Here is a 25,633-nt window from a genome sequence, read left to right as displayed (position 1 = left end):
GGGTTCCGCGCTCCAGATGGAGACTCAACCAGAGTGAGAGAGAGAGAGAGACATGGGGAGACCAGTATTTCGAGAAACTGATCCCAATTCTTTATTTTCCATGGTCTACTTTTATACACTGAGATGTTATGCAAAAGTCACGTGGGGTCAGCAGTCCTGACTTTTATCAAAGTCAGGTGCTTTATACAAAAGTATACAGAGGTCTTAGGGGTGTTACATCATCTTCTGGCCGGGGGGGCCTGCTGACAATTTACGACCCTCTCCTTGTGACAGCGGTCAGTCAACCAGGACACTTATTTGTCCAGGGGTGATTATTCTTAAAACAGACGCCAGCCAAATAAAGTTACATTCCTATAGGGTGAGGGTGTAGTGGGTTTTAGTTAAGGAAAGAATTTACTTAGCCTAAGGTCTAACGTGATTTATATCAAAGGTTAATACTTATTTCTTCTATATATTCATTAATGTGTATAAAGGCAGGGGATGTGGAGACTTAGCAGTAAACATCAGCTCAACAAATGAAAAACCCTTCACCAATATGATTTCTAATCAGCCCATTATACTTATACTAATAATTTTCTAACTTTTCTAAGGAACCTGTTTTTAGAAGGTTTAAAGCATCTCGTGCCTCTCATGGTTGGGAGGCTGTGAGCAATCACATGTGGCCGGACAAGCCTGTCAGGCAGGCTAGAGAACCTTCAGAGGAGTTTGTAGGTTAAAACACTCTTGTCACACCCAGGGGTTTTTATCAACTGGAGCTCTAGGTTAACTCCTTCTCCGAAAGAGGTGGTGGGGGACAGCCCCCCGTAAAGTCAGAGGTGTAGGTGAGAGCACAAAGTAGTAAGGTAGGCAGGCTCTGGTGATGGGGGTAGATGCTCGAGGATTTCCAGGGGGACTCCTGAGGCTCGATCCCACCTTTGCGTATGTCGAGCCTCCTTCCTCATGACCTTTGCCATGGGCGGAGTGCCTCACTCTGGCCCCCAACAGTGAACCTCCTCTCTCAGGAACATTCTTGGCTCCTATCGAGACACCTCTGTGTGTGTAGCTACACACGCAACGTAGGGGCAAAGGGAGCCAGATTCTTTCCGTGGGGTGCTGATGCTTTGTGGCAAAGCACCTGCTTGAGAATCCATCAGCTTACGCTTCCCTCGCCTTGACAGAGGTCTCATTGCTGTAGCCCTTGGCAGTTTGGAAAGAAGAGGACCCTTACCTTTCATAAAGTGGGCCCTTGTCCTAGTTTGAAAGGAAAGGCAAGAGCTGAGCTGAGGCCAATAAGGCGCCAGTCAAGTCTGACATATTCCCGAAGCCTGCTCCTTCATGGAAAATAACGCTGGAATCTAGGAATGTCTCTGCAAGGCTGGCAAAGGGCAGCCAGGAGCCTGCACCCTGCCTCTGGAATTACCGATTTCTGAGCAGATCTGGAGGTCTCCTTTAGGAGAATCTAACTCATTCCTTCCATATTGAGACTTCCAAAAACAGGCCGGTCGGCTGCCTCTTCGTGCCCGAAGGAGGCTTGCTTTTCCTGCCTCCTATGAACCCAGCTTCCCAGGCTCTGGGAAAAGCGGATCTTGAAGATATTTTCTCAGGGGTTGTTTCCACGGAGCTGGGGCTAAGCCTGGAGACCCAAACTAACAGGGGAAGAAAAACCACATGGACAAGTCTTTGCTCTCTAGGAGAGCTCTAGTGAACTTCACTCTGTCACGAACATTCTTGATTCATATGGAGACATCCCTGTGTGCGAAGCTGCGTACCCAACATGGGGGCACAGAGAGCCTGATTCTCTCTGTGTAGCTTTAAAGATGTCGTTCAAAAAACACCTTGAAAATCCATACAATGCTCTTCCTTACCCGTGACAGAGTTCTCATTGCTGTAGCCCGTGGCAGTTTTTAGAAATCCGCACCCAAACCCTTCTCCAAGTAGTCCTGGGTCCTAGTTCGGAGGAACATGCAATGGCGGAGCTGAGGCCAGTAAGGCACCAGTCAGGTCTCACACACTCTTGCAGCCTGATCGTCCAGGGACAGTAAGCCCTCTTTTTCCCTGCAGGAGGCTCACTTGACTTCCCTCCTGTGAGCTGCATTTCCCAGCCTGGGGGAAAAGAGGTCCCTGGAGATCTTTTCTCAGGGGCTCCTTCCCCGGAGCTGGGGAGGACCTCGAGGACCCAACTCACAGGGGAAGGCAAAAGCACATGGACAGGTCTATGCTCTGTAGGAGAGCTCTAGTGAACCTCATCTCTCAGGAACATTCTGGCCTACTATAGAGACACCTCTGTATGTGAAGCTACACACCCAACATAGGGGCAAATGGAGCCTGATTCTCCCCGTGGGGTGCTGATGCTTTGTGGCAAAGCACCTGCTTGAGAATCCATCCACTTAGGCTTCCCTCGCCTTGACAGAGGTCCCATTGCTGTAGCCCTTGGCAGTTTGGAAAGAAGAAGACCCTTACCCTTCATAAAGTAGGCCTTTGTCCTAGTTTGAATGGAAAGGTAATAGCTGAGCTGAGGCCAATAAGGTGCCTGCCAAGTCTGACATACTCCCGTAGCCTTCACCTTCATGGAAAATAACTCTAGAATCTGGGAATGTCTTTGCAAGGCTGGCAAAAGGCAGTCAGGAACCAGCACCCTGCCTCTGGAATTACCGACTTCTGAGCAGATCTGGAGGTCTCCTTTAGGAGAAGCTAACCCATTCTTTCCAAATAGAGGCTTCTAAACAGGCCAGTTGGCTGCCTTTTCGCGCCCGAAGGAGGCCTGCTTTTCTCGCATCCTATGAAGCCCTGTTCCCAGCCTCTGGGAAAAGCGGATCTTGAAGATATTTTCTCAGGGGTTGTTTCCATGGAGCTGGGGCCGAGACCAGAGACCCAATCGCACAGGGGAAGGAAAACCACATGGACAAGTCTTTGCTCTCCAGGAGACCTCTAAGTGAAACTTACTGTGTCAGGAACGTTCTTGACTCCTATGGAGACACCCCTGTGTGTGAAGCTGTGTACCCAACAAGGGGGCACACAGGGCCTGATTCTCTCTTTGCAGCTTTGAAGCTGTCGTTCAAACAACAGCTTGAGAATCCATAGAATGCTCTCCCTTACCTCTGAGAGACTTCTCATTGCTGTAGCCTTTGGCAGTTTTTACAAATCCGCACCCAAACCCTTCTCCAAGTAGGCCTGGGTCCTGGTTTGGATGGCCATGCAATGGCGGAGCTGAGGTCAGTAAGGCACCAGTCAGGTGTCACACACTCTGGCAGCCTGCTCCTCCAGGGACAGTAAGGCCTATTTTTCCCTGCAGGAGGCTCGCTTGCCTTGCCTCCTGTGAACTGCGTTTCCCAGCCTGGGCAAAAAGCGGTTCCTGGAGATCTTTTCTCAGGGGCTCTATCCCCAGAGCTGGGGTGGACCTCGGGGACCCATCTCACAGGGGAAGGAAAAACCACATGGACAGGTCTATGCTCTGTAGGAGACGTTAGTGTGTCTCATCTCTTAGGAACATTCTTGGCTCGTACAGAGACACCTCTGTGTGTAAAGCTACACACCGAACATAGGGGCACAGGGAGCCTGATTCTCTCCGTGGGGTGCTGATGCTTTGTGGCAAAGCACCTGTTTGAGAATCCATCCGCTTACGCTTCCCTCGCCTTGACAGAGGTCTCATTGCTGTGTCTCTTGGCAGTTGGGAAAGAAGTAGACCCTTACCCTTCACCAAGTAGGCCCTGATCCTAGTTTGAAAGGAAAGGCAATAGCTGAGCTGAGGCCAGTAAGGCACCCGTCAACTCTGACATATTCCCGATGCCTGCTCCTTCATGGAAAATATTGCTAGAATCTAGGAATGTCTTTGCAAGGCTGGCAAAGGGCAGTCAGGAACCTCGACCCTGCCTCTGGAATTTCTATCTTCTGAGCAGATCTGGAGGTCTCCTTCTGGAGAAGCTAACCCATTCCTTGCAAATAGAGGCTTCCAAACACAGGCTAGTTGGCTGCCTCTTCTTGCCTGAAGGAGGCTTGCTTTTCCTGCCTCCTATGATCCCTGGTTCCCAGCATGGGGGAAAAGCAGATCTTGGAGATCTTTGCTCAGGGGTTGTTTCCACGGAGCTGGGGTTGTGCCCAGAGACCCACACATACAGGGGAAGGCAAAACCACATGAACAAGTCTTTGCTCTCTAAGAGAGCTCTAGTGAACCTCAGTCTTTGACGAACGTTCTTGGCTCCTATGCGGACACCTCTGTGTGTGAAACTGCGTACCCAACATGGCGGCAGAGGGCCTGATTCTCTCTGTGCACATTTAATGCTGTCGTTCAGAAAACAGCTTGAGAATCCATACAATTCTCGCCCTTACCTCTGAGAGAGTTCTCATTGCAGTAGCCCTTGGCAGTTTGTAGAAATCTGCACCTAAAACCCTTCTCCAAGTAGGCCTGAGTCCCAGTTCGGAGGAACAAGCAATGGCGGAGCTAAGACCAGTATGGCACCAGTCAGTTTTCACACACTCTGGCAGCCTGCTCCTCCAGGGACAGTAAGGCTTCTTTTTCTCTGCAGGAGGCTCACTTGCCTTACTTCCTGTGAACAGCTTTTCCCAGCCTGGGCGAAAAGCGGTTCCTGGAGATCTTTTCTCAGAGGCTGTTTTCTCGGAGCTGGGGTGGACCTCGGGCACCCAACTCACAGGGGAAGGCGAAACCACATGTACAGGTGAGCACTCTGTAGGAGAGCTCTTGTGAGCCTCATCTCTCAGGAACATTCTTGGCTCCTGTAGAGACACCACTGTGTGTGAATCTACACACCCCACATAGGGGCAAAGGGAGCCTGATTCTCTCCGTGGGGTGCTGATGCTTGGTGGCAAAGAACCTTCCTGATAATCCATCCACTTATGCTTCCCTCGCATTTACGGAGGTCTCATTGCTGTAGCCCTCGGCAGTTTGGAAAGAAGAAGACCCTTACCCTTCATAAAGTAGGGCCTTGTCCTACTTTGAATGGAAAGGCAATAGCTGAGCTGAGGCCAATAAGGCGCCAGTCAAGTCTGACATATTCCCAAAGCCTGCTTCTTCAGGAAGATAACTGTAGAATCTAGGAATATCTTTGCAAGGCTGGCAAAGGGCAGTCAGGACCCTGCACACTGCCTCTGGAATTACCGACTTCTGAACAGATCTGGAGGTCTCCCTTAGGGGAAGCTAACCCATTCTTCCAAATAGAGGCTTCCAAACGCAGGCCGCTTGGCTGCCTCTTGCTCTCTGAAGGAGGCCTGCTTTTCCCGCCTCCTATGAACCCCACATCCCAGCCTCTGGGAAAAGCGGATCTTGAAGATCTTTTCTAAGGGGTTGTTTCCACGGAGCTGGGGCCGAGCCTGGAGCCCCAAACGCACAGGGGAAGAAAAACCACATGGACAAGTCTTTGCTCTCTAGGAGAGCTCTAGTGAACCTCACTCTGTCAGGAACGTTCTTGTTTCCTATGGAGACACCCCTGTCTGTGAAGCTGTGTACCGAACATGGAGACACAGAGTCTGATTCTCTCTGTGCAGCTTTGAAGCTGTCGTTCAAACAACAGCTTGAAAATCCATACAATGCTCTTCCTTACCCGTGACACAGTTCTCATTGCTATACCCCTTGGCAGTATTTAGAAATCCATACCCAAACCCTTCTCCTAGTAGGCCTGGGTCCTAGTTCGGAGGAACATGCAATGGCGGAGCTGAGGCCAGTAAGGCACCAGTCAGGTCTCACACACTCTGGAAGCCTGATCGTCCAGGGACACTAAGGCCTGTTGTGCCTTGCAGGAGGCTCGCTTGTGTTACCTCCTGTGAACTGCGTTTGCCAGCCTGGGGGAATAGCGGTCCCTGGAGATCTTTTCTCAGGGGCTCCTTCCCCTGAGCTGGGGCGGACCTCAGGGACCCAACTCACAGGGCAAGGCAAAACCATATGGACAGGTCTATGATCTGTAGCAGACTTCTAGTGAACCTCATCTCTCAGGAATATTCTTGGCTCCTATAGAGACACTTCTGTGTGTGAAGCTGCGTACCTAACATAGGGGCACAGAGAGCCTGATTTTCTCAGTTCATTTTGACCCTGTCGCTCAGAAAACAGCTTGAGAATCCATAAAATGCTCTCCCTTACCGCTGAGAGAATTCTCACTGCTGTAGCCCTTGGCACTTTGTAGAAATCCGCACCCAAATGCTTCTCCAAATAGGCCTGGGTCCTAGTTCGGAGGAACAGGCAATGGTGGAACTGAGGCCAGCAAGGCAACAGTCAGGTTTCACACACTCTGGCAGCCTGCTCCTCCAGGGACAGTAAGGCCTCTTTTTCTCTGCAGGAGATTCGCTTGCCTTACTTCCTGTGAACAGCGTTTCCCAGCCTCGGCGAAGCGGTTCCTGGAGATCTTTTCTCAGGGACAGTTTCCCCGGAGGTGTGGTGGACCTCGGGGACCCAACTCACAGGGGAAGGAAAAACCACATGGACAGGTCTATGCTCTGTAGGAGAGGTTTAGTGAACCTAATCTCTCAGGAACATTCTTGGCTCCTATAGAGACAACTCTGTGTGTGAAGCTACACTCCCAACATTGGGGAACAGGGATCTTGGTTCTCTCCGTGGGGTGCTGATGCTTTGTAGCAAAGCACCTGCTTGAGAATCCGTCCTCTTAGGCTTCCCTCGCCTTGACAGAAGTCTCATTGCTGTAGCCCTTGGCAGTTTCAAAGAAGAAGACCCTTACCCTTCATAAAGTAGGCCCTTGTCCTAGTTTGAATGGAAAGGCAATAGCTGAGCTGAGGTCAATAAGGAGCCAGTCCCGTCTGACACATTCCCGAAGCCTGCTCCTTCATGGAATATAACTCTAGAATCTTGGAATGTCTTTGCAAGGCTGGCAAAGGGCAGTCAGGAACCAGCACCCTGCCTCTGGAATTACCGACTTCTGAGCAGATCTGGAGGTCTCCTTTAGGAGAAGCTAACCCATTCCTTCCAAATAGAGGCTTCAAAACACAGGCAGGTTGGCTGCATTTCGTGCCCGAAGGAGGCTTGCTTTTCTCTCCTCCTATGAACTCCAGTTCCCAGCCTCTGGGAAAAGCGTATCTTGAAGATATTTTCTCAGGGCTTGTTTCCACAGAGCTGGGGCCGAGCCCGGGGCCCAAAGGCACAGGGGAAGGCAAGACCACATGGACAGGTCTATGCTCTGTAGCAGACCTCTAGTGAACCTCATCTCTCAGGAGCATTCTTGGCTCCTACAGAGACACCTCTGTGTGTGAAGCTGCGTACCTAACATAGGGGCACAGAGAGCCTGATTCTCTCTGTTCATTTTGACGCTGTCATTCAGAAAACAGCTTGAGAATCCATAAAATGCTCTCCCTTACCACTGAGAGAATTCTCACTGCTGTAGCCCTTGGCACTTTGTAGAAATCTGCACCCAAACGCTTTTCCAAGTAGGCCTGGGGGCTAGCTCGGATGAACAGGCAATGGCGGAGCTGAGGCCAGTAAGGCAACAGTCAGGTTTCACACACTCTGGCAGCCTGCTCCTCCAGGGACTGTAAGGCCTCTTTTACTCTGCAGGAGATTCGCTTGCCTTACTTCCTGTGAACAGCATTTCCCAGCCTCGGCGAAGCGGTTCCTGGAGATCTTTTCTCAGGGACAGTTTCCCCGGAGGTGTGGCGGACCTCGAGGACCCAACTCACAGGGGAAGGCAAAACCACATTGACAGGTCTATGCTCTGTAGGAGAGGTTTAGTGAACCTAATCTCTCAGGAACATTCTTGGCTCCTATAGAGACAACTCTGTGTGTGAAGCTACACTCCCAACATTGGTGCACAGGGAGCTTGATTCTCTCCGTGGGGTGCTGATGCTTTGTGGCAAAGCACCTGCTTGAGAATCCATCCTCTTAGGCTTCCCTCACCTTGACAGAGGTCTCATTGCTATAGCCCTTGGCAGTTTGCAAAGAAGAAGACCCTTACCCTTCATAAACTAGGGCCTTGTCCTAGTTTGAATGGAAAGGCAATAGCTGAGCTGAGGTCAATAAGGAGCCAGTCCCGTCTGACACATTCCCGAAGCCTGCTCCTTCATGGAAAATAACTCTAGAATCTAGGAATATCTTTGCAAGGCTAGCAAAGGGCAGTCAGGAACCAGTACCCTGCCTCTGGAATTACCAACTTCTGAGCAGATCTGGAGGTCTCCTTTAGGAGAAGCTAACCCATTCCTTCCAAATAGAGGCTTCAAAACACAGGCAGGTGGGCTGCCTTTTCGTTCCCTATGGAGGCGTGCTTTTCTCTCCTCCTACGAACCCCGGTTCCCAGACACTGGGAAAAGTGGATCTTGAAGATATTTTCTCAGGGGTTGTTTCCACGGAGCTGGGGCCGAGCCTGGAGACCCAAAGGCACAGGGGAAGGCAAGACCACATGGACAAGTCTTTGCTCTTTAGTATAGCTCTAATGAACCTCACCCTGTCAGGATCTTTCTTGATTCCTACGGAGACACACCTGTGTGTGAAGCTGCGGCTACAGAGAGCCTGATTCCCTCCGTTTACCGCTGAGTCTGCATTGCCAAGCAACAGCTTGGGAACGCAGCCTGGGGCACTTCCCTTCCCTCGGACAGAGCTCTCCTTGCGGTAGGCCTTGGTAGTTTGCATACAATGGGGCCCTAAGCCCTCTGCAAGTTGGCCTGGCTCCTAGGTCCAAAGGGCAGGCCAGAGCAGAGCTGAGGCTGTCAGGCTCCAGACACATCTCCCATACTCCTACATCCTGCTCCTACCCGGGCGTGAACGCTAGAAGCTGGGAAGGTACCTGGACCGTGCAGGGGCGGGGCGAACGCGGGCGGCGTGGGGCGGGGGTCGGCTTCTGGCGGGGGTGGGGGCGGGCTTCCCAGTTGTGCTCTCAGAGGTGGACACTGAGGCTGAAAACTCGCCGGGAGCGCAACCGGGACTGGGTAAACCCGGGCTGCGGGGGTCGAAATTCAGATGGCTTTGGGTGGGGGTCGGTCCCAGTTGTGCTCCCGGGGTCGCCACTGCGGCTGGGAACACGCAGGGAGCGCGGCAGGGGCGGGGCTAACCCTGGCGGAGCGGGGCGGGGTCGGCTCACGGGGGGGATGGGGAGGGGTTCCCAGTTGCGCTCTCGGGGGGTTGCAACTGCGGCTGGGAACGCCCATTTCGTCCGCTCCTGGGTCCCCAAGGATCGCCATCCCGTGGGTGCAGTGGAGGGCTGCGGACCACAGGTAAGGGAACTGGGACTGCGTGGAGCAGGGAACCAAGTATTCCGCCGTCTGTTGGCACATTCTCGGAGCTCCCCAACCTGGCGGTCGCAGAAAGGCCTTGCCTTTGGGGTCAAGGCCTTTACCGCTCCACCCCTCTGCTGAAAAATCTCAGAGTCTGCGCGGTTCTTCCAAGCAGCCTAGTGTCTGCTGGAAGTCCAAGGGACAGAAAACTGAACTCTGGCCGGCTGGCCCAGCCCTCTTCTGGCACTTTGTAAGCCAGCGGGCCCTTGAGCACCTGCTGGGATGGGAAAGGGAAGGGTCCATGGATTGCACCCTAGAAACTTAGTAGGGTGCATGGATTTCAAACCCTGGTGGCCGCCCAGGCAGCAAAGAAGGGGGGAGGGCACCTTGCTGCCCTTTCATGGCAGAATCTGTGGTTGTCCAGCTGCGTGGGCCTTTTCATGAGGACCCTGTGCAATAAAAGTTTGGTGTTTTGGAACTGAATAATTAGAACGTGTAAAAGCTTTAAATTATGTGGTGGTGTAATTAAAAAACAAAACAAAACAAAACCAAGCTCCAAGTGTTTTGCAAATGGAGGTTTAAATATTGAAGGACTGTATTCCTTGCACTGTGGCATTCTATCAAGAAGTGTGCAGGATTTTTTTTTTTTAAGAAAAGTGTTCGAAGTGAGGGAAACAGGAAACCCAGAGGTGCCCCTGTATTTTGGGGAAGGCCTTAGGAGGTCACTTGGAAATGCTGCTGGCTGTGGGGGAGGGGGGCAGATGGGCTGTGCAGGCTTGTCCTTTGCATGGATGTTCTTGTGTGTGGAAACCCAGCTCGGAGCCATCTCCTGATGTGTAAGAATTTCGCAGACAAACCTTGAGCTAAGCAATGCATTTGTTCCTGAGGAAATGTTTGTCTTAAGCGATGTAAATATCCTATGTATTTCCGCTAGACTCTGGCTTCAGGTCGGTTCCCCCAAAAGGCTCAGAAGCGATTTGAACAAAACAGCATGTTTTCCTCCTAGCTTGTTCTCCTTATCTATGTTAAGGAAATGATATATTTGCCTGCAATACTGCCTTTCTTCAAGATTCATGTCAATCAAGTTTTGGCCCGGGATGACTCACCTGCTGCCAATATTATCTCAATGCATGTCGTGGGGGAGGGGCCTGGTGCCATTCCCTGAAACAGTTCCTTTCTTTCCTAAGCTGACTGCTAGTGCCTGTAGAATATCTGGCTAAAGACCAGCAGGGGGTACTCTTACTACCCCCCCCCCACCCCGCCTCAAGTCTAAGTCAGCAGCTTTCTCTATCTCTTTAATACTTTAATAACACTTGATGACACAAAAGCTCTGAGCGATCAAATCACATCAAATCTTCATTTCAGATTGAAGATGCATTCCATGGTATTGCCATCTTAAGTCTTTCCATCGTTATGGAATATCTGTCCATGTATTCAGGATAGTTTTCAGCCAGGGTGTATAATTTCCAGTGTGCCAGTCTTGTCATCCTCGTTACATCCATGGCAAAGTGTTTTATTCATGTTGATATTATTGAAAGGGAATTTTTTAAAATTCCTTTTCAGATTATTATCTGCTAATGTATACAGATAAAACTGTGTAATCATTCATTTTTATCAGTTTGGACAGCTTGATAGTTGTCTTTAATTTCTTTACTTTCTGACACTTTAAGATTATCCTGGGACACATATGTAATGCCTCACCCCTAAATTCAGACATGTGTTCAAAGAACTTCTGTCCTTTTATTTATTTATTTATTCTTTAACATTGAAATCGTTTTGACTATGCTGAGTGTTTGTTGCTAGATGGAAGTAGCTAGGACCTCTGGATTGCAGTCTCTCATCTCTTGCTGACCTCTTGTTGACCTCTGCAGAATCCTGGTAGGTGGGAGCTTGTTAGTTCCTTGTTCCTTATCAGTACCTCCTGTGGTAAGTGTTTTTCTCTTCTCTGTTGCCTGGTAAGGGTGGGTGGTCATGGGCATCCCAAAGTTGGCTAGAAGTCAATTATTTAGGCAGGCTTGTGCACAGATAAGGGAGAAGGCAATGGCACCCCACTCCTGGAAAATCCCAAGGATGGAGGAGCCTGGTAGGCTGCAGTCCATGGGGTGGCTAAGAGTCCGACACCACTGAGTGACTTCATTTTCACTTTTCACTTTCATGCATAGGAGGAGGAAATGGCAACCCACTCCAGTGTTCTTGCCTAGAGAACCCCAGGGACTGCGGGGCCTGGTGGGCTGCCATCTATGGCGTGGCACAGGGTCGGCCTCAACTGAACCACTTAGCAGCTGCAGCAGCAGCAGCAGCACTGCATAGATATCAAAGGGGATGAGAACAGTCAGGTAGGATCACATATGTCATCGTGAAACAATACTTCTCCTCTTAGCCAAAGCTAACGAAAGATTTCTGTTCTAGGTCAACCTAGAAGAGATCACTTAAGAGGTAAAGAAACTTAAACTCCTTTAGCAAAGGCAGTTCAACATCTCAAGAAAACTTGTGCTAGGCACAAAACTCTTTTCTGGGGGCCTACTTTCCCTACAACATCCTTATCCCATTCTGTACCCATTCCTTTGCTTCTCCCGTCCTGAAAATGCCACCTCTAAGACAGAACTACTTCGTTTTCCTTCTTAAAGTGTGATTGCATTCCATACATTCTTGTAATAACAAGTCATACATTTCCCTTCAGCAACCAAGAACTGACTCTTATATTGGCATTTGATAGATTGGTGAGCATACCTATCAGTGATAATAGCGCCCACCCCGCTTCCTGCAAGAACAGAACAAAACAAAACAAAACAAAAAAATTGCTTTCTTACATTTAATATGTTCGGATGGTGCCAGTCACTATTCATGCAGAGTCAAAAATCTCTTTTGTTTCTGTGTAAAAGGGAGGTCCTTTCAAGTCGTGAATGTTTCAGAAGTTTCATTTATTTGGAAGTGACCTAGCTATTCAATACACTGTCGTCACTTAGTTTAGCACCAGGATAGAAACTCAGGTAACCAAAACACCTGGAGGAACGATTGTAAGTTCAGTTCAGTTCAGTTGCTCAGTCGAGTCTGACTCTTTGTGACCCCGTGGCCTGCAGGACGCCAGGCTTCCGTGTCCATCACCAACTCCAGGGGCTTGCTCAAACTCATGTCCATCGAGTCAGTGATGCCATCCAACCATCTTATCCTCTGTCATCCCCTTCTCCTCTGCCTTCAATCAAGACTATGAGAGGCAGATATTTTAGAGTATAATTATTGTTAAGAGTTTATCTAAAAGCTCATATCACATTTACATTTTTTACATTGGTTGTTGCTGTTTCCAGGTACTTTCTTGCTGACAAGCTTGTGACACATATAACAATAGAGCAATGTTTACCTCAAAAGAAACCTAGGCACTATGAACATGTTGTGCTTAATGTTGTTGACTCTTAGACATGTCTATAGTGGAGGAGCAAAACCAAAAATACTAGATATTTAATATTGACTAGTTCCCAGTTCACGGGACTCTGACATTCATTTAGGTCAATGTTTTCTTGTATTTCCAGCAGTTTGATTTGGAAGGGCTGCCTTGTCTTGAGACCATTGAAATCAGAACTCAGAACTTGAGCAATATTATCAAAAAACACAAGGCTCACACTGACATATACCTTAATCCAGACAGACAGACAAGACATCTTCCAGTTTTCCGCCTGAGATTTAAAATATTTATTTGAGCCGTTTTCCTGGGAAGTGGGGGGGGGAGTGGGGGTGGCAGCGAGGCAGGCTTGGGTAACAAGCTAATTGTTGGTCATTGCATATGCAAAGAACCAGCTTTCCGGGTTCCAAGGAAAAAAGCTTCCTTGGTACCCAATTTTGTTTGGATCTATAGACTCTCATGGCCCTCCTAGGTCAGGACATCTTTCCTTTCTGTAGTCCTCGTTTGAACCCTAAATCATAGACAGCTTGGATTGTCTCTGTGGGGTGGATGTATTGTCCTCGTGTTTGACCTGGCGGCAGTAGCGAGGTCCGAGAGCCTCTCCTGGAACCGGGCGTGGGGACAGGGCTCACTGGGAGCCCCTGGTGGAAGTGGGCAATGCGCCGGGAGTGCGCCAGGGGCGGGGCGATCCCAGGCGGCGCGGGTCGGGGTTCCGGTCGGGAGGGGGTGGGGGGTGGTAACAGTTGTGCTCTCGGGGGTCCCCACTGCAGCTGGAAACGCGCTGGGAGTGCGGCAGGGGCGGGGTGAACACTGGTGGCGCGAGGCGGGGTTCGGCTCCTGGCGGGGGTGGGGGAGGGCTTCCCAGTTGTGCTCTCGGTGGTGGCCACTGAGGCTGGAAACGCGCCAGGAGGGCACCCGGGGCGGGGTAAACCTGGGCTGCGCGGGTCGAGATTTAGATGGCTGTGGGTGGGGGTTCGGTCCCAGTTGTGCTCTCCGGGGTCGCCACTGCGGCTAGGAATGCCCATTTCCTACGCTAATGTGTCCCCAAGGATCCACATCTAGTGGGTGCAGCGGAGGGCTGCGGGCCACAGGTCAGAGAACTGGGACTGCTTGGAGCAGGGAACCACGTATTCCGCCCTCTGTTGGCACATTCTCGGAGCTCCCCAACCTGGCGGTTGCAGAAAGGCCTCGCTCTTGGTGTCAAGGCCTTTACCGCTCCACCCCTTTGCTGAAAAATCTCAGTCTGCACGGTTTTCCCAAGCAGCCTAGTGTCCCCTGGAAGTCCAAGGGACAGAACCCTGAACTCTGGCCGGCTGGCCCAGCCCTGCTTCTGGCACTTTGTAGGCCAGCGGGCCCTGGAGCACCTGCTAGGATGAGAAAGGGAAGGGTCCGCGAATTGCACCCTAGAAAGTTAGTAGGGTGCATGGATTTCAAACCCTGGTGGCCGCCCAGGCAGCAAAGAAGTGGGGAGGGCACCTTGCTGCCCTTTCATGGCAGAATCTGTGGCTGTCCTGATGCGTGGGCCTTTTCATGGGGACCTTGTGCAATAAAAGTTTGGTGTTTTGGTACTGAATAATTAGAAATTGTAAAAAGTTTAAATTATGTGGTGGTGTAATTAAAAAACAAAACAAAACAAAACCAAGCCCCAAGTGTTTGGCACAGGGAGGTTTAAGTATTGAAGGCCTGTTTTCCTTGCACTGTGGCATTCTATCAAGAAGTGTGCAGGATTTTTTTTTTTTTAAGAAAAGTGTTCGAAGTGCTTGAAACAGGAAACCCAGAGGTGCCCCTGTATTTTGGGGAAGGCCTTAGGAGGTCACTTGGAAATGCTGCTGGCTGTGGGGGAGGGGGGCAGATGGGCTGTGCAGGCTTGTCCTTTGCATTCATGTTCTTGTGTGTAGAAACCCAGCTCGGAGCCATCTACTGATGTGTAAGAATTTCGCAGACAAACCTTGAGCTAAGCAATGCATTTGTTCCTGAGGAAATGTTTGTCTTAAGCGATGTAAATATCCTATGTATATCTGCTGGACTCTGGCTTCAGGTCGGTTCCCCCAATAGGCTCAGAAGCGACTTGAACAAAACAGTATGTTTTCCTCGTACCTTGTTCTCCTAATCTATGTTAAGGAAATGATATATTTGCCTGGAATACTGCCTTTCTTCAAGATTCATGTCAATCAGTTTTTGGCCCAGGATGAGTCACCTGCTGCCAATGTGACGTCAAGGCATGTCGTGGGGGAGGGGCCTGGTGCCATTCCCTGAGACAGTGCCTTTCCTTCCTTAGCTGACTGCTAGTGCCTGTAGAATATCTGGCTAGAGACCAGCAGGGCGTACACCCCGCCTCAAGTCTAAGTCAGCAGCTTTCTCTATCTCATTTATACTTTAATAACAATTGATGACACAAAAGCTCTGAGCGATCAAATCATATCAAATCTTCATTTCAGATTGAAGATGCATTCCATGGTATTGCCATCTTAAGTCTTTCCATTGTTATGGAATATCTGTCCATGTATTCAGGATAGTTTTCAGCCAGGGTGTATAATTTCCAGTGTGCCAGTCTTGTCATCCTCGTTACATCCATGGCAAAGTGTTGTATTCATGTTGACATTATTGAAAGGGAATTTTTTTAAATTCCTTTTCAGATTATTATCTGCTAATATATACAGAAAAAACTGTGTAATCTTTCGTTTTTATCAGTTCGGACAGCTTGATAATTGTCTTTAAATTCTTTCCTTTCTCATACTTTAAGATTTTCCGGGCACCGTACATGTACTGCCTCACCCCTAATCTCAGTCATGTGCTCAAAGGACTTCTGTCCTTTATTTGTTTACTTATTTTTTGCAACATTGAATTCGTTTTGACTATGCTGGGTCTCTGCTGCAAGATGGAAGTTGCTAGGACCTCTGGACTCCAGTCTTCCATCTCTTACTGACCTCTTGTTGACCTCTGCAGAATCCTGGTTGGTGGGAGCTTGTTAGTTCCTTGTTCCTTACCAGGACCTCCTGTGGTAAGTGTTTTTCTCTTCTCTGTTGCCTGGTAAGGGTGGATGGTCATTGGCATCCCAAAGCTAGCTAGAAGTCAATTATTTAGGCAGGCTTGTGCATAGATATGGGAGAAGGCAATGGCAACCAACTCCAGTACTCTTGCGTGGAAAATCCCATGGATGGAGGAGCCTGGTAGGCTGCAGTCCATGGGGTGGTTAAGAGTCGGACACCACTGAGCGACTTCACGTTCACTTTTCACTTTCATGCATGGGAGGAGGAAATGGCAACCCACTCCAGTGTTCTTGCCTAGAGAACCCCAGGGACTGCGGGGCCTGGTGGGCTGCCGTCTATGGGGTCGCACAGAGTCGGACACGACTGAAACGACTTAGCAGCAGCAGCGGCGGCAGCAGCAGCAGAAGCAGTGCATCGATATCAAAAGGGCTGCAAACAGTCAGGAAGGATCACATATGTCACCGTGAAACACTACTTCTCCACTTAGCCAAAGCTAACCAAAGATTTCTGTTCTAGGTCAACCTAGAAGAGATCACTTAAGAGGTAAAGAAACTTAAACTCCATTAGCAAAGGCAGTTCGACATCTCAAGAAAACTTGTGCTAGGCACAGAACTCTTTTCTGGGGGTCCACTTTCCCTACAACCTCCTTATCCCATTCTGTACCCATTCCTTTGCTTCTCCCATCCTGAAACTGCCACCTGTAAGACAGAACTACTTCGTTTTCCTTCCTCAAGTGCCATTGCATTCCACATACTTTCTTGATATAACAAGTCATACATTTCCCTTCAGCAACCAAGAACTGACTTTTATATTGGCATTGGCTATAGCCCGCCCCCCTCCCCCCACCCCCAAGAACAGAACAAAACAAAACAAAACAATTGCTTTCTTACATTTAACATGTCAGGATGGTGCCAGACACTATTCATGGAGAGTCAAAAATCTCTTTTGTTTCTGTGTAAAAGGGAGGTCCTTTCAAGTCGTGAATGTTTCAGAACTTTCATTTATTTGGAAATGACCTAGCTATTCAATACACTGTCGTCACAAGGATAGAAACTCGGGTAACCAAAACACCTGGAGAAACGTTCGTTAGTTCAGTTCAGTTCAGTTGCTCAGTCGTGTCTGACTCTTTGGGACCCCGTGGCCTGAAGGACGCCAGGCTTCCGTGTCTGTCACCAGCTCCAGGGGCTTGCTCAAACTCATGTCCATCGAGTCAGTGATGCCATCCAACCATCATACCCTTGTCATCCCCTTCTCCTCTGCCTTCAATCAAGACTATGAGAGGCAGATATTTTAGAGTATAATTATTGTAAAGAGTTTGTCTAAAAGCTCATATCACATTTACATTTTTTACTTTTGTTGTTGTCGTTTCCAGGTAGTTTCTTGCTGACAAGCTTGTGACAGATATAACAATAGAGCAATTTTTGCCTCAAAAGAAACCTAGGCACTATGAACATGTTGTGCTTAATGTTGTTGACTCTTAGACATGTCTATAATGGAGGAGCAAAACCAAAAATACTAGATATTTAATATTGACTAGTTCCCAGTTCACGGGACTCTGACATTGATTTAGGTCAATGTTTTCTTGTATTTCCAGCAGTTTGATTTGGAAGGGCTGCCTTGTCTTGAGACCATTGAAATCAGAACACAGAACTTGAGCAATATTATCAAAAAACACAGGGCTCACACTGACACATACCTTAATCCAAACAGACAGACAAGACATCTTCCAGGTTTCCGCCTGAGATTTAAAATATTTCTTTGAGCCAGTCTTCTGGGGAGTGGGGGGATGGAGGTGGCAGTAAGGCAGGCTTGGGTAACAAGCTAATTGTTGGTCATTGCATATGCAAAGAACCAGCTTTCCGGGTTCCAAGGAAAAAAGTTTCCTTGGTAACCAACTTTGTCTGGTTCTATAGAATATCATGGCCCTCCTAGGTCAGGTCATCTTGCCTTTCTGTAGTCCTCGTTTTATCCCTAAATCATAGACAGCTTGGATTGTCTCTGTGGGGTGTATGTATTGTCCTCATGTTTGACCTGGCGGCAGCAGCGAGGTCCGAGAGCCTCTCCTGGAACCGGGCGTGGGGACGGGGCTCACCGAGAGCCGCTGGTTAAAGTGGGCAGCGCCCCTGGAGCGCGGCAGGGGCGGGGCGCCCCGGGCGGCGCAGGGTGGGTGTCGGCTCCTGGCGGGGGTAGGGGAGGGCTTCCCAGTTGTGCTCTCGGAGATGGCCACTGCGGCTGGAAACGCGCCGGGAGCGCAGCCAGGGTGGGGTAAACATGGGCTGCACAGGTCGAGATTCCGCTCGCTGTGGGTGGGGGGTCGGTCCCTGTTGTGCTCCCGGGGGTCGCCAATATGGCTCTGAACCCGCCGGGAGCCCGGCAGGGCCGGGACGAAACCTGGCGGCGCGGGGCAGGGTGGGGGTCCGTTCGCAGTGGGGGTCGGCTCCTGGCGGGGGTGGGGGAGGGCTTTCCAGATGTGCTGTTGGGGGTCGCCATTGCGGCTGGGAATGCCCATTTTGTGAACTCCTGGATCCCCAAGGATCGGCATCCATTGGCCACAGCGGAGGGGTGCGGAACACAGGTAAGGGAACGGGGACTGCGTGGAGCAGGGAACCATGTATTCCGCCCTGTGTTGGCACGGTCTCAGAGCTCCCCAACCTGGCGGTCGCAGGAAGGCCTCGTCTTTGGGGTCAAGGCCTTTACCACTCCACCCCTCTGCTGAAAAACCTCAGAGTCTGTGCGGTTTTCCCAAGCAGCCTAGTGTCCGCTGGAAGTCCAAGGGACAGAACCCTGAATTCTGGCCGGCTGACCCAGCCCTGCTTCTGGCACTTTGTAGGCCAGCGGGCCCTGGAGCACCTGCTAGGATGGGAAAGGGAAGGGTACGCGAATTGCACCCTGGTGGCCGCCGAGGCAGCAAAGAAGAGGGGAGGGCACCTTACTGCCCTTTAATGGCAGACAGAATCTGTGGCTGTCCTGCTGCGTGGGCCTTTTCATGGGGCCTTGTGCAATAAAAGTTTACCGGTGAACTTAGGGAACTTCCCAGTGTGCTTCTGACAGATGAGGGATGCTGTGGAGTTGGCGGGGACTCTCAGGACTCTGCTGGGTTTGGCGCAATGGAAGAGGGCCTCATCTCCAGGGAAGGCAGAAACCTCAGGCTTCCTCTCCGTTTCGGACTCCGACCGCAGGGTCCCTGCAGAGTTGGGACAGGAGAGTCAGGAATCGTCTTGTCTGAGGAAGGGAACTCCGCTTGCCTCTCGAGGTGCTCAGGGGGTCTCAGGCCCCTTGTTGAGCTGTGTGTGGAACCTGCGGGTATTTCCGGAAATGCACGACGGTGACAGTGCCCCTTCGTGTTGTGCCTTCACCCACTGGGTTGCCTTCGAAGAGGTGTCTGGGCCTCGGGTTCTTTTTAAGAGCGGACCGGGAAATCGGGGTCTTTCGGCATGTGGGACCACCCACGGGGCTAGTCTCAAATTTCCTAGTGAGGCCGGCTTCATCCTGACGTGTGCCGGGAAGGCCGGGGACCCTTCCAGACAACGCAGGGGGATCAACTCTCCTGTCGCCATCAGGAGGGGAGAAGGGGCTCAGATGAAGTGGGGCCGGAACCCTCGGTGTTACCCTCGAGGGAAACCGGTGTGTGGGGGACTTTTGGGGGTTGCATGAAAGGAGTCAGGTACCATTTCGCACTTCAGGACAGAACCTGGGACTTCCCTTGAGACGCCGTAGCGGGCAAGGGCCTCATCTTGCGAAGACGTTGGAACCATGTGGATTTTCTCGAGTTGCGGCGGGATTCTAGAGTTACGACGGGGATTTCAGGCTTCCTCTTGTGTTGGCCCCGGGAAGCCTAATCTTCCATTCGAGTTGCGAGGGAAAGCTGAGGGTTGCACTCGAGTCACTGCAGGGCCAAAGAGACCTCATCTAGGCCTGTGTCCGGGACTTAACGTTCCTCTCAAGGGAAGACAGGGATCTCAGGGTGGCGTTCCAGACTCCCCCGGGGAGTCAGGCCTAGCCTCGAGGGCAAGCAAAGGATGCCACTCTCCTCTCAAGTCGCGACGCAGATCTCTTGGAGCCCACTGAGTGGCCTCAAGGGAGTCAGGCCTTCTCTTCAGTTTGGAGAGAGGACTCAAGATTGCGGTCTGGGTCAGGCAGGAAAAGAAGGCCCTCACCTCGCGAGGATGGGGGCTTCTCAGGGGTTTCCTCGAGCTGCGGCGCCCATGGGGGTTTTCTCACAAGGCAAGACGAGGATCTCAGGGAGCCTCTCGTGCGGTGCCAGGGAAGTCAGGTCTCTGTGCGCGTGGCGAGGGGAAGCGCGTCATGGCTCTCGAGTCACGGGAGAGGACTAGGGCCTCCAGACGCGTTGAAGAAGGACACTCGAGGTCTTTCTGGGTTTGCGGCGGGAAAGCCTCGTTTCCCTCGACTTCTGCCGGGTACCTGAGGGAACTTCCCATGGTGCCTCTGATAGGTGAGGGATGCTGTGGAGTTGGCGGGGCCTCTCGGGACTCCGCTGGGCTTGGCGCAATGGAAGAGGGCCTCATCTCGAGGGGAGACAGGAAACTTAGGCTTCCTCTCCTTTTCGGACTCCAACCACAGGGTCCCTGCAGAGTTGGGACAGGAGAGTCAGGCCTCGTCTTGTCTGAGGAAGGGAACTCCGTTTGCCTCTCGAATTGCTCAGGGTGTCTCACGCACCTCGTCGAGCTGTGTGTGGAAACCGCGGGTTTTTCCGGACGACTCACGGGGGTGTCAGTGCCCCTTCGAGTGGTACCTTCACCCACAGGGTTGCCTTCGAAGAGGGGTCCGGGCCTCGGGTCCTTCTCAAGAGCGGACCGGGGAATCGGGGGTGTTCGGCATGTGGCACCACCCACGTGGCTCGTCTCGAATTTCCCCGTGAGACCGGCCTCATCCTGAGGTGCGCCGGGAAGGCCGGGAACCCCTTCTGGACCACGCAGGGGAATCGCCTCTCCTGTCGTGATCAGGAGGGGAGAAGGGGCTCAGATGAAGCTGTGCCGGGACTCTCGGTGTTCCCCTCGAGGGAACCCGGCGTGTCGGGGAACTTTTGGGTGTCGTACGAAGGGTGTCAGGGACCGTTTCGCACTTCAGGGCGGAACATGGGACTTCCCTTGAGACGCCGTAGTGGGCAAGGGCCTCATCTTGCGAAGACGTTGGAACCACGTGTTTTTTCTCGATTTGTGGCGGGATTCTCGAGTGACGACGGGGATTACAGGCTTCCTCCTCTGTTGGCCCTGGGAAGCCCCGTCTCCATTCGAGTGGCGAGGGAAAGCTGGGGGCTGCCTTGAGTCACTGCAGGGCCAAAGAGACCTCATCTAGGCGTGTGTCCAGGACCTAATGTTCCTATCCAGGGAAGGCAGGGATCTCGGGGTTGCATTCCAGGCTCCCCCGGGGTGTCAGGCCTCGTCTCGAGGGGAAACCAATGACTCCGCTGTCCTCCCGAGTCGCGACGCGGATCTCTTGGAGCCCCCTAGTGGCCTCAGTGGAGTCAAGCCTCCTCTTCATTTTGGAGAGAGGGCTCGGGATTGTTCTCCAGGCCATGTAGGAAAAGAAGGCCCTTCACCTCGTGAGGACGGGGGCGTCTCAGGGGTTTCCTCGAGCAGCGGTGCCCTTGGGGGTTTTCTCGCGAGGCACGACGGGGACCTCAGGGAGCCTCTCGTGCGGCGCCAGGGAAGTCAGGTCTCCCTGCGCATGGCGAGGGGGAGCGCGTCATGGCTCTCGAGTCACGGGAGGGGACTAGGGCCTCGAGACGCGTTGAAGAGGGACTCTCGAGGTCTTTCTCGGGTTGTGTCGGGAAAAGTCATTTCCCTCGACTTCTGCCGGGGACCTTAGGGAACTTCCCAGGGTCTCTTGAGAGTTGATGGATACTGTGGAGTTGGTGGGGCCTCTCGGGTCTCCGCTGGGTTTGTCGCAATGGAAGAGGGCCTCATCTCGAGGGGAGGCAAGAACCTCAGACTTCCTCTCTGTTTCGGACTCAGACCGCAGGGTCCCTGCAGAGTTGGGACAGGAGAGTCAGGCTACGTCTTTTCTGAGGAATGGAACTCCACTTGCCTCTCGAGTTGTTCATCGGGTTTCAGGCCCCTTGTCAAACTGTGTGTGGAATCTGCAGGTTTTTCCAGACGATGCATGGGGGTGTCAGTGATCCTTCGATTTGTGCCTTCATCCACAGGGTTGCCTTCGAAGAGGTGTCCAGGCATTGGGTTCTTATGAAGAGCGGACTGGGAAATCGGGGTCGTTCAGCATTTGGCACCACCCACGTGGGTTCTCTCGAATTTCCTCATGAAACCAGCCTCATCCTGAGGTGTGCCGCGAAGGTCATGAAACTCTTCCAGACAAAGCAGAGGAATCGACCCTCCTGTGGCGATCAGGAGGGGAGAAGTGGCTCAGATGAAGTGCTGCTGGGAACCTCGGTGTTTCCCTCAAGTGAGACAGGTATGTCGGGTAACTTTTGGGGTCGCATAAAGCGTTCCAAGTACCGTTTCACTCTTCAAAATGGAACGTTGGACTTCTCTTGGGGTGCTCCAGCGGGCAAGTGCCTCATCTTGGAATGACTGCGGAACCACTTGGTTTTTCTAGAGTTGCGGTGGGATATTTGAGTTACCACAGGGAATTCATGCTTCCTCTTGTGTTGGCCCACAAAAGTCTTATCTTCCATTCGAGATTCGAGGAAGAGCTGGAGGTGCGCTCTAGTCACTGAAGGCAAAAGAGACCCCACCAAGGCTTGTGTGCAGGACCTAATGTTCTTGTCAAGGGGCGACAGGAATCTCGGGGTTGCATTCCAGACTCACCTTGGAGTCAGGCCTCGTCTCGAGGGGAAGCAAAGGACTCTGCTCTCCTCTCGAGTCGGACGGGTATGTCTTGGAGCCCACTGAGTGGCTTAAAGGGAGTCAAACCTCCTCTGGTGTTTGGAGGGAGGACACGGGATTGCTCTCCAGGCAATGCATGAAATGAAGGCCCTCATCTCCCAATGACTGGGGCGTCTCGTAGGTTTTCTCGAGCTGTGGCGCTAGTGTGGGGTTTCTCACGAAGTAAGACTGGGAGCTCAGTGAGCCTCTCACGTGGTGCCAGGGCAGTCAGGTCCCTATGCACGTGGTGAGAGGGAGCCCGTCATTGTTCTCGAGTCATGGTAGGGGAATTGGGCCTGAAGACGTGTTAAAGAAGGACTCTCAAGGTCTTTCTTGGGTTGCAGCAGGAAACCCTGGGTTCCATCGACTTGTGCCAGTGACCTCAGGAAGCTTATCAGCGTGCCTCTGAGAAGTCAGGGTCACTGTGGAGTTGGGAGGGGCCTCTCGGAACTCCACTGGGTTTGGTGCAATGGAAGAGGGCCTCATGACAAGTTGAGGCAGGAACCTCAGGGTTCCTCTCCTGGCTTCGAATGCCCCGGATCTGACTCGGATCGCAGAGTCCCTGCAGAGTTGGGATAGGAGAGTCAGGCCTCGTCTTGTGTGGAGGAATGGAACTCCGCTTGACTCTCGTGTTGTTCATGGGGTGACAGGCCACTTGTCGATTTGTATGTGGAACTTGCGGGTTTTTCTGGACGATGCACCGGGGTGTCACTGCCCCTTCGTGTTGTGCCTTGATCCACAGGATTGCCTTCGAGTTGGGTTCTGCCATCGGGTTCTTATCAAGAGCGGACCAGGGAATCGGGGTCTTTTGGCATGTCGCACCACCCATGAGGCTATGTCTCGAATTTCCTCGTGAGACTGGCCTCATCTTGATGTGCGCCAGGAAGGTCGGGAACGCCTTCCAGACAAAGCAGGGGAATCGAACCTCCTGTCGCGATCAAGAGGGGAGAAGAGTCTCAGATGAAGTGGTGCCGGGAACCTCGGTGTTCTCCTCAAGTGAGACTGGTATGTCGGGGAACTTTTGGGGTCGCATCAAGGGTTCCAAGTAACTTTTCGCTCTTCAATACGGAACGTGGGACTTCTCTTGAGACGCTGTAGCGGGCAAGGGCCTCATCTTTCGAGGACGGGGGAACCACGTGGTTTTTCTTGAGTTGGGGCGGGATTCTCGAGTTACAACCGGGAATTCAGGCTTCCTCTTCAACTGGCCCAGGGAAGTCCAGTTTTCATTCGAATTGCGAGTTAGAACTGGGGATTGCTCTCGAGACACTGCAGGGCCAAATAGACCTCATCTAGACTTGTGTCCAGGACCTAATGTTCCTCTGCTGGGGCGACAGCGATCTCGGCATTGCAGTCTCGACTCACCCTGGGAATCAGGCCTCGTCTCGAGGGGAAGCCAAGGACACCGCTCTCCTCTCGAGTTGCGACGGGTATATCTTGGAGCTCACTGTGTGGCCTAAAATGAGTCAAGCCTCCTGTGGAGTTTGGAGAGAGGACTCAGGATTGCTCTCCAGGCCATACAGCAAAAGAAGGCCCTCATCTCGTGAGGACTGGGTCGTCTCGTGTGTATTCTCGAGCTGCGGCTCCAGTGTGGTGTTGCTCACGAGGTATAATGGGGAGCTCAGGGAGCCTCTCCTGTGGCGCCAGGGAAGTCAGGTTTCTATGCGCGTGGCTAGGGGGAGCGCGTCATTGCTCTCGAGTCATGGTAGGGGAATCGCACCTCAAGACGCGTTGAAGAAGGACTCTCGAGGTCTTTTACGGGTTGGGGCAGGAAACCCTTGGTTCCCTCGACTTGTGCCGGTGATCTCAGGAAGGTCTAAGGGTGCCTCTGAGAAGTCAGGGATACTGTGCAGTTGGGTGGGGCCTCTCGGGACTCCACTGGGTTCGGTGCAATGGAAGAGGGCCTCATCTCGAGTGGAGGCAGGAAACTCATGTTTCCTCTCCTGACTTCCCCTGGGCCAGATCTGACTCGGATCGCAGTTTCGCTGCAGAGTTCGAACAGGAGAGTCAGGCCTCGTCTAGTGTGGAGGAATGGAACTCTGCTTGCCTCTCCAGTTGTTCACGGGGTGACAGGTCACTTCTCGAGCTGTGTGTGGTACCTGCGGGTTTCTCCGGATGATACCTGGGGGTGTCAGTGCCCCTTCGTGTTGTGCCTTCATCAAAAGGGTTATCTTCAAAGAGGTGTCCGGGCTTTGGGATCTTATCAAGAGTGAACCAGGAAATCGGGATCTTTCGGCATGTGTCACCATCCACGAGGCTATGTCTCGAATATCCTCGTGAGACCGGCCTCATCCTGAGATGCACCGGGAAAGGCGGGAACCCCTTCAAGACAAAACAGGGGAATCAACCCTCCTGTCACGATCAGGAGGGGAGAAGGGGCCCAGATGTAGTGGTGCCGGGAACCTCGGTGTTCTCCTCGAGTCAGACCGGTGTGTCGAGGAACTTTTGAGGTCGCATCAAGGGTGCCAATACCGTTTCGCACTTCAAGACGGAACGTGGGACTTCTCTTGAGACGCTGTAGGGGGCAAGGGCCTCATCTTGCGATGACGGGGGAACCACGTGGCGTTTCTCGAGTTGTGGCGGGATTCTCGAGTTTCGACGGGGAATACAGTCTTCCTCATGTGTTGGCCCAGGGAAGTCCTATCTTCCATTCGAGTTTCAAGGGAGAGCTGGGGATTGTCCACGAGTCACTGCAGGCAAAATAGACCTCATCTAGGCTTGTGTCCAGGACTTAATGTTCGTCCCTAGGGGCGACAGGGATCTTGGGGTTGCATACCAGACTCACCCGGGGAATCAGGCCTCGTCTCGAGGGGAAGCAAAGAACTCCGCTGTCCTTTTGAGTCGCGATGGGTATCTCTTGGAGCCCACTGTGTGCCCTAAAGGGAGTCAAGCCTCCTGTGCTGTTTGGATAGAGGACTCGGGATTCCTCTCCAGGCCATGCAGGAAAAGAAGGCCCTCATCTCGCGATGACGGCGGCGTCTCGTGGGTTTTCTAGACTGCCGCGCTAGTGCCGGGTTTCTGACGAGGTACGAGAGGGAGCTCAGGGAGCCTCTCGTGTGGCGCCAGGGAAGTCAGGTCCCCATGAGATGGCTAGGGGGAGTTCGTCATTGCTCTCGAGTCATGGTAGGGTAATCGGGCCTCAAGACGGGTTGAAGAAGGACTCTCGAGGTCTTTCTCGGGTTACTGCATAAAACCCAGGGTTCCCTTGACTTGTGCGTGCGACCTCAGGGAGCTTCTCAGAGTGCCTCTGAGAAGTCAGGGATACTGTG

The sequence above is a fragment of the Bubalus kerabau genome, chromosome 13 (genome assembly GCF_029407905.1).
Source record: "Bubalus kerabau isolate K-KA32 ecotype Philippines breed swamp buffalo chromosome 13, PCC_UOA_SB_1v2, whole genome shotgun sequence".
Taxonomy (NCBI): Eukaryota; Metazoa; Chordata; class Mammalia; order Artiodactyla; family Bovidae; genus Bubalus; species Bubalus kerabau.
This window is presented reverse-complemented; position numbering follows the sequence as displayed.